Below are 7159 nucleotides of genomic sequence, written 5' to 3'. Positions count from 1 at the left end.
GTCACCATTAACCCCACCATAGAGCTGCCAGAACTTACACAGGACTGGGAAATAGACTCTTGGAGGGCACAACAGAACCTTGTTCACCAGGACCCAGGAGAAAGGAACAGTGACCCCACAGGAGACTGTCCCGGACTTGCCTGTGGGTGTCCAGGAGCCTCCAGTGAAGGCGTGGGTCAGAGGTGGCCCGCTGCAGGGTTGGGGGCATGGATTGTAGCAGTATATGCATGGGATCTTTTGAGGGAGGTCACCATTCATTACCTCCACCATAGTTTGGCCCCAGGTAAATAGCAGAGAGGGAATAGCTCCACCCATCAACAGAAAATTGGATTAAAGATTTACTGAGCATGGCCCTGCCCATCAGAACAAGACCCAGGATCCCCCTCAGTCAGTATCTCCCATCAGGAAGCTTCCTTAAGCCTCTTGTCCTTCTCCATCAGAGGGCAGACAGACTGAAAACCACAATCACAAAAACTAACCAATCTGATCACATGGACCACAGCCTTGTCTAACTCAATGAAACTATGAGCTATGCCATGTAGGGCCACCCAAGACGGACGGGTCATGGTGGAGAGTTCTGACAAAACGTGGTCCACTGGAGAAGGGAATGGCAGACCACTTCAGTATTCCTGCCTTGAGAACCACATGAACAGGCAAAAAGATAGGACACTGAAAGAAGTCCCCAGGTCGGTAGGTGCCAAATATGCTACTAGAGATCAGTGGAGAAATAACTCCGGAGAGAATGAAGAGACGGAGCCAAAGCAAAAACAACACCCAGTTGTGGATGTAACTGGTGATGGAAGCAAGGTTCAATGCTGTAAAGAGCAATATTGCATAGGAACCTGGAATGTTAGGTCCATGAATCAAGGCAAATTGGAAGTGGTCAAACAGGAGATGGCAAGAGTGAACGTCAACATTCTAGGAATCAGCAAACTAAAATGGACTGGAATGGGTGAATTTAACTCAGATGACCATTATATCTACTACTGTGGGCAAGAATCCCTTAGAAGAAATGGAGTAGCCATCACAGTCAACAAGAGTCCAAAATGCAGTACTTGGATGCAGTCTCAAAAATGACAGAATGATCTCTGTTCGTTTCGAAGGCACACCATTCAGTATCACAATAATCCAAGTCTATGCCCCGACCAGTGACGCTGAAGAAGCTGACATTGAACAGTTCTATGAAGACCTATAAGGCCTTCTAGAATTAACACCCAAAAGAGATGTCCTTTTCATTATAGGGGACTGGAATGCAAAAGTAGGAAGTCAAGAAACACCTGGCTGCTGCTAAGTCACTTCAGTGGTGTCCGACTCTGTGCGACCCCATAGGCAGCAGCCCACCAGGCTCCCCCGTCCCTGGGATTCTCCAGGCAAGAACACTGGAATGGGTTGCCATTTCCTTCTCCAATGCAGGAAAGTGAAAAGTGAAAGTGAAGTTGCTCAGTTGTGTCCGACTCTTCGCAACCCCACGGACTGCAGCCTACTAGGCTCCTCCACCCATGGGAATTTTCCAGGCAAGAGTACTAGAGTGGGGTGCCATTGCCTTCTCCAAGAAACACCTGGAATAACAGTAACAGGCAAATTTCTCCTTGGAGTATAGAATGAAGCAGGGCAAAGGCTTAATAGAGTTCTGCCAAGAGAATGCACTGCTCATAGCAAACACCCTCTTCCAACATTTGTGCTTACCATGTACTATTTAAATACACAGTTTGTTTTCCCCCTGATGCTGTAACTTAAGGGCTGGGATGATCTTTTATTTCTCTGTTGCCCAAGCCTAGCAGGGTCAGTGCTTGGCTTGAAGTGCTTGATGAATGGAGACCAATAGAGGTTATTAAAACTTCAGAAGCTTTTCATTGAAAACAGAGGCAAAGTTCAAGATAGAGGGCATATGGATAACCTTTGAATGTGGTATACTGAACACAGTGGACATTTATTGAGAATTCTATTATTCACTAGCCCTGAACTAAGGTTTTTAATTAATTATCTTATTCTATTCTCAACATGGCTGTGATGTAGGAAAGAAAAAAAGTTGAAAATGTTAGCTGGGTCTGACTCTTTGCAACCTCATGGACTGTAGCCCACCAGGCTCCTCTGTCCATGAAATTCTCCAGGCAAGAATACTGGAGTAGGTTGGCATTCCCTTCTCCAGGAGATCTTCCCGACCAAGGGATCGAACCTGGTCTCCTGCATTGCAGGCAGACTCTTTACCATCTGAGCCACCAGGGAAGCAGTTAGCATTATTAGTATCTTCATTTTATAGATGAGAAGACTGAGCCTCAGAGAGATTAAGTAACTGGCACAAGGTCACACTTGGAGACAGGATGTGAGATTGAGACAGTGACTGGAGAACCCAGACTCTACCGAGCTTCACGGGGCTTATCTAATGAGCCTAGTCCTGCAGCGGGAGCATGAAGGAACACATGTTCCCATGTGTTATCAAATGTGTGTTCATTCCACTGCCTGGTGGACCCCTTCCTGTGTGCCAGCAGTTTGGGCTATATTTCTGGGAGGGGGTTTGACTTTTGACAATCAAAAATTCTTTTTTATTTTTTTCTAAGAGGTCAGCTTTGGATTGAACATTACAAAATAGAAATATTACACCAGAGATTTAATCAAAAGACCAAACCCTATGTCATCTTCAGACTCCTCAGTCTTCTTTCTCTGCTCCCACTTTGTCCTCTGTAGGGGCAGAACCTCCTGTTGGGGCAGGGCCACCAGCCCTGTGTTGTAGATAAGAGTCTAGATGTTGACATTGGCCAGGGCCTTTGCAAACAAACCTGGCCAGAAAGGCTTGACATTCACATTGGCTGCTGCTAATGAGGGTGTTGACCATACTCTACGTGAGTGGCACCTCATCCTTGCACAGGATGAGGGTTGGGTAGATGCAGGTGAGCTCAGAGGTGGAGACCGTGGAGGGGCGAGTGCCAAGTGGACGACTGCCAGGTGCATTGAGCACCAGAAACGAGGGCCTCACTCTAACACTGCCTTAGCTTCCTTGGTAGGACTGAGCATTTTCACAGAAGCTGAGCAAAGAACCCAACTAAATTCTTATATGAAACACTGGTTTAAATCCTAAGTAAAAATGAACTTACTTATTCATTCTAGGGGCTTCCCTAGTGGCTCAGATGGTAAAGAACCTACCTGAAGTGCCAGAGACCTGGGTTTGATCCCTGGGTTGGAAAGATCCCCTGGAGGAGGGCATGGCAACCCACTCCAGTATTCGAGAATCCCATAGACAGAGGAGCCTGGTGGGTCGCCAAGAGTCGGACACAACTGATTGACTAAGCACATTCATTCTATGGGTACTTGGCTAGGCACTACATTAGGCAGAGAGGACGCAAAGACAAAATATCCGAAGTTAAGGAGCTGATGCCCTAGTGCTGGGATATGCAAATGAATCAGAATTCAGTAATAGAGGCATCTGCAGCAACAGGGATAGATCTAGAAACTATCATACTTACGTAAGTCTGAGAAAGACCAGCATCATATGATATCACTTATATGTGAAAGCTAATAAAAAAATACAAATGAACTTTATTACAAAACAGAAACAAACTCACAGATGTCAAAATCAAACCTATGGTTACCAAAGGGGAAATGTAGGAGGAAATAATAAATTAGATTGGGATTAATACATACACACTATTACACATTATAAAATAGGGGCTTCCCAGATGGAACAGTGGTAAAGAATCTGCCTGCCAAAGCAGGAGACACAAGAGATTTGGGTTCAATCCCTGTGACAGGAAGATTCCCTGGAGTAGGAAATGGCAACCCACTCCAGTATTCTCACTTGGAAAATTCTATGGACAGAGAGGAGCCTGGTGGGCTACAGTCCATGGGGCCACAAAGACTCGGACATGACTGAGCACACACATAAACATATGTACAATAGGTTGCTAACAAGGACCTACTGTATAGCACAGGGAACTTTATTCAGTATTCTGTAATAATCTATACAGGAAAAGAATCTGAAAGAGAATGAGTATATATATATCCATATCCATATATACATGACTGATTCACCTTGCTATACACACCTGAAACTAACAAAATTGTGAATCAACTATACTCCAATCAAAGTTGAAAAAAGAAAAGAATTCAGTAATAAAGAACTCAATGCCTTAACTAGGAGAGTCATGGGACTTCTGTGGTGGTGCTGTGGCTAAGACTCTGTGCTCCCAATGCAGGGGGCACGAGTTCAGTCCCTGGTTGGGGAACCTGATCCTGCACACCATAACTAATGATCTCGAACGCCACATGGAAGATCAAAGATCCCAAATGCTGCAATGAAGATGAGAGGGCCCCGTGCCACAGTGAAGTCCGGGCACAGCCAAATCCATAAATAAATAAAAATAAATATTAAAAAAAAAATAGGACAGTCACGATGTGGCTGGTGTGCACAACAGTATCAGGTGTCTAAACTCTGCCAGACCATCCCTGCAGGCTATTGTTTTCATCCATATTGGCCTGGGGAGGCAAATATCATCCCTTGTAAATTCCCATGAAGACAGGGAGGTTCCAAGAGATTAGCCTGAGGTCAGCACTGTGAGCTGTCCAAGCCAGGGCTGTTGCTGCTGTTCCACTCGCCAGCTGACTTGGAAGATCTGTTTGGATAAGGAAAAAAAAAAAAAAGTGTTTTCTTAGGGAAACCTTCCAGAAGCCTTAGTCATTTGGAATGAAGCAAGGATAGTTTGATCCTTGGGCTGGGAAGGTCCTAAAAAAATTGTACCCGCAAAAACCCAAAAGCACAAAAACCCTGAGACCCTCTTCGTGTATCTGATTCTGAAACAGGATAAGGACAGGGGTAGCACCTGCAAGGGGGGTCTCAGAGTGGAGGAGAAGGGGCAACTGAGGCCTAAAGACATCAAAGTAAGAGATCCCCACTGGGCTGTGGGTGAGGTCTGCAGTGGGGATTAGCAGAAAGGGGTGTGGTGACAACCCAAAGAGTGGGGAAAGGAGTAAGATTTGACAACAGAGGGACATGCAGCTACTTTTTGGTTGGAAAATGAATGACATGTTAGATGAAGAAGAAGAATGCGGAGCGTCATCTGAAACTGGAGTTTTGTTTTTGTTAAATTTAATCCAGATTGGCATATGGCTCCTGAGGCCAATAACTGGACCCAGCAAGAGGGAAGCTTTCAGATGTGGACAAAGAATGTATCCCTGCCGCTCAGAAGGTGACTGCTGTAACAAGTGTGTGTGAATTGGCACACACAGATCAAAAAGAGTGGGTTTGAGGGGGTTCTTTGTAATGGACCCCTTCTGTGATCCAGGGCACACACCTAGAACTTTCTTTGAAAAGCAGAACCCGAAGAAACCCAAGCAGCATTTGTAGAATTAAGAGTGGATTCCGTGTTACTAGGCACACATTCCTGTATTTGCAATCCTCAGCAAAGGCACAGAATAGTTGCATTGAGGAATGGAGCTGCGCTCGATGTTGGGTTCTAAATCCTCATAGGTCAGCAAGTTGCTAATCCAAGGAGGGCCACTAATATCCCTTCCCTGTGAGGTTATGATCCAGGACTGCAGGAACAGACCCTCAGAACAAGAGTAACCCTTTATTATTCAAAAAAAAGGCCGGGGTTGGGGGGTGCATTCATTGGTTTGGTTGTGGTTTAAGCCTCAAATTTCCCTTCCAATTAGTAGTTGAGTTTTTTTTTTTGGAAGTTTGTGGGGGTTAGGTTGGGGTTCCAACCCCCCCGAATGGCAGTCTGATCTAAGCCATAAGCCATAATAATCACACAGCTTTTTTTCATCACAATTTTGCAAGCAAATTTTATTTTTAAAATTTTTATTGGAGTATAGTTGACTTAGTAAACACACATCATGACAGTTGGTTTCCCCTCCAGGCTGGGCCTTAAACGTGTGAGAAAGTAATTCTTTTCTGTTGTAGCCTTGAGTGAAAGTACTTTCATGTCACTTTTCCTTGCTTTTTGGTTTAGCGTTGACCAAAAAAGTGCTAGCCTAGCAAGCCGGGCTTCTAAACCCTGTGTGTCCCATTGTTTGGCACAGACCCCATCCTCTAAGTGCTCCCTGGCTGGTGTGGCTGCTTTCTCTCCACAGATGCATAAATAAGCCTGGTAGCTCACCCACTATGCCCCCACTCTGAGGACTTTTAGAATTGAAAACAATTGCAGTTTCCAGTTGAAATTCTGCCATCCCTAAATTTCATGAAAGCAATCTTTTCATCTCCTGCTACCTTCTCAAAAACAGGTAAGTGAAAGCATGAGAATTCACCAAAAATCAAGTCTGAATGACAGCGTCGTCAAATTTCTGAAAATTTCTTTCTTTCCTTTCTGAGTACCTGACTCCCTCTGGGGCCTGAGTCCCTGGGGCCATCAAACTAGCTGGATCTTAAAGTAGTTTGACCAGAGCTGTTTGTTTCCATCAGAAGGAGGGGCTTGACCAGAGGAAAAGACAGATTTTGAAAATCTCCATAGTCCTTTGGGAACTGAGTTGGCATTTAGCTGACTGATCTAGAGTCTCTTCCTCTGTAGAGTCAGGAGATTTCTCCAAGTACATGTGGGATTCTGCCACCCCTGAGCTCACAGGCCAGGCTCCCTGGGAAGTAGTGGGGGCACCACCCCAAGTGCGCTCTGATGGTCTCACTCATCTGTTTGATAGCTTTGTTATTTCCTTTCTTAAAGGATCAGAGACAAGAGTAATCATGTATTAGGATAGTTCAGTTCAGTCGCTCAGTTGTGTCCAACTCTTTGCGACCCCATGGACTGCAGCACACCAGGCTTCCCTGTCCATCACCAACTCCTGGAGCCTGCTCAAACTCATGTCCATTGAGTCGGTGATGCCCTCCAACCATCTCATCCTCTGTGGTCCCCTTCACCTCCTGCCTTTAATCTTTCCCAGCATCAGGGTCTTTTCCAGTGAGTCTGTTCTTCACATCAGGTGGCCAAAGTATTGGAGCTCCAGCTTCAGCATCAATCCTTTCAATGAATATTCAGGACTGATTTCCTTTAGGATGGACTGGTTGGATCTCCTTGCAGTCCAAGGGACTCTCAAGAGTCTTCTTCAACACCACAGTTCAAAAGCATCCATTCTTTAGTGCTCAGCTTTCTTTATGGTTCAACTCTCACACCCATACAAGATACTGGAAAAATCATAGCGTTGACTAGACAGACCTTTGTCGGATTAGGATAGT

General features: G+C 45.2%; 1 pseudogene; it reads right to left on the bottom strand.

Annotated features, from left to right (window-relative positions):
* Positions 1–2595: 2595 nt before the first annotated feature.
* Positions 2596–6162, bottom strand: LOC138991147 (large ribosomal subunit protein P1 pseudogene; annotated as a pseudogene).
* Between the last annotated feature and the right edge of the window lie 997 nt (positions 6163–7159).

Source organism: Bos mutus, chromosome 16, assembly GCF_027580195.1.
Source record: "Bos mutus isolate GX-2022 chromosome 16, NWIPB_WYAK_1.1, whole genome shotgun sequence".
Classification (NCBI taxonomy): domain Eukaryota; kingdom Metazoa; phylum Chordata; class Mammalia; order Artiodactyla; family Bovidae; genus Bos; species Bos mutus.
The sequence above is the reverse complement of the archived record's forward strand: the minus strand, read 5'-3'. Positions and strand labels throughout refer to the sequence as shown.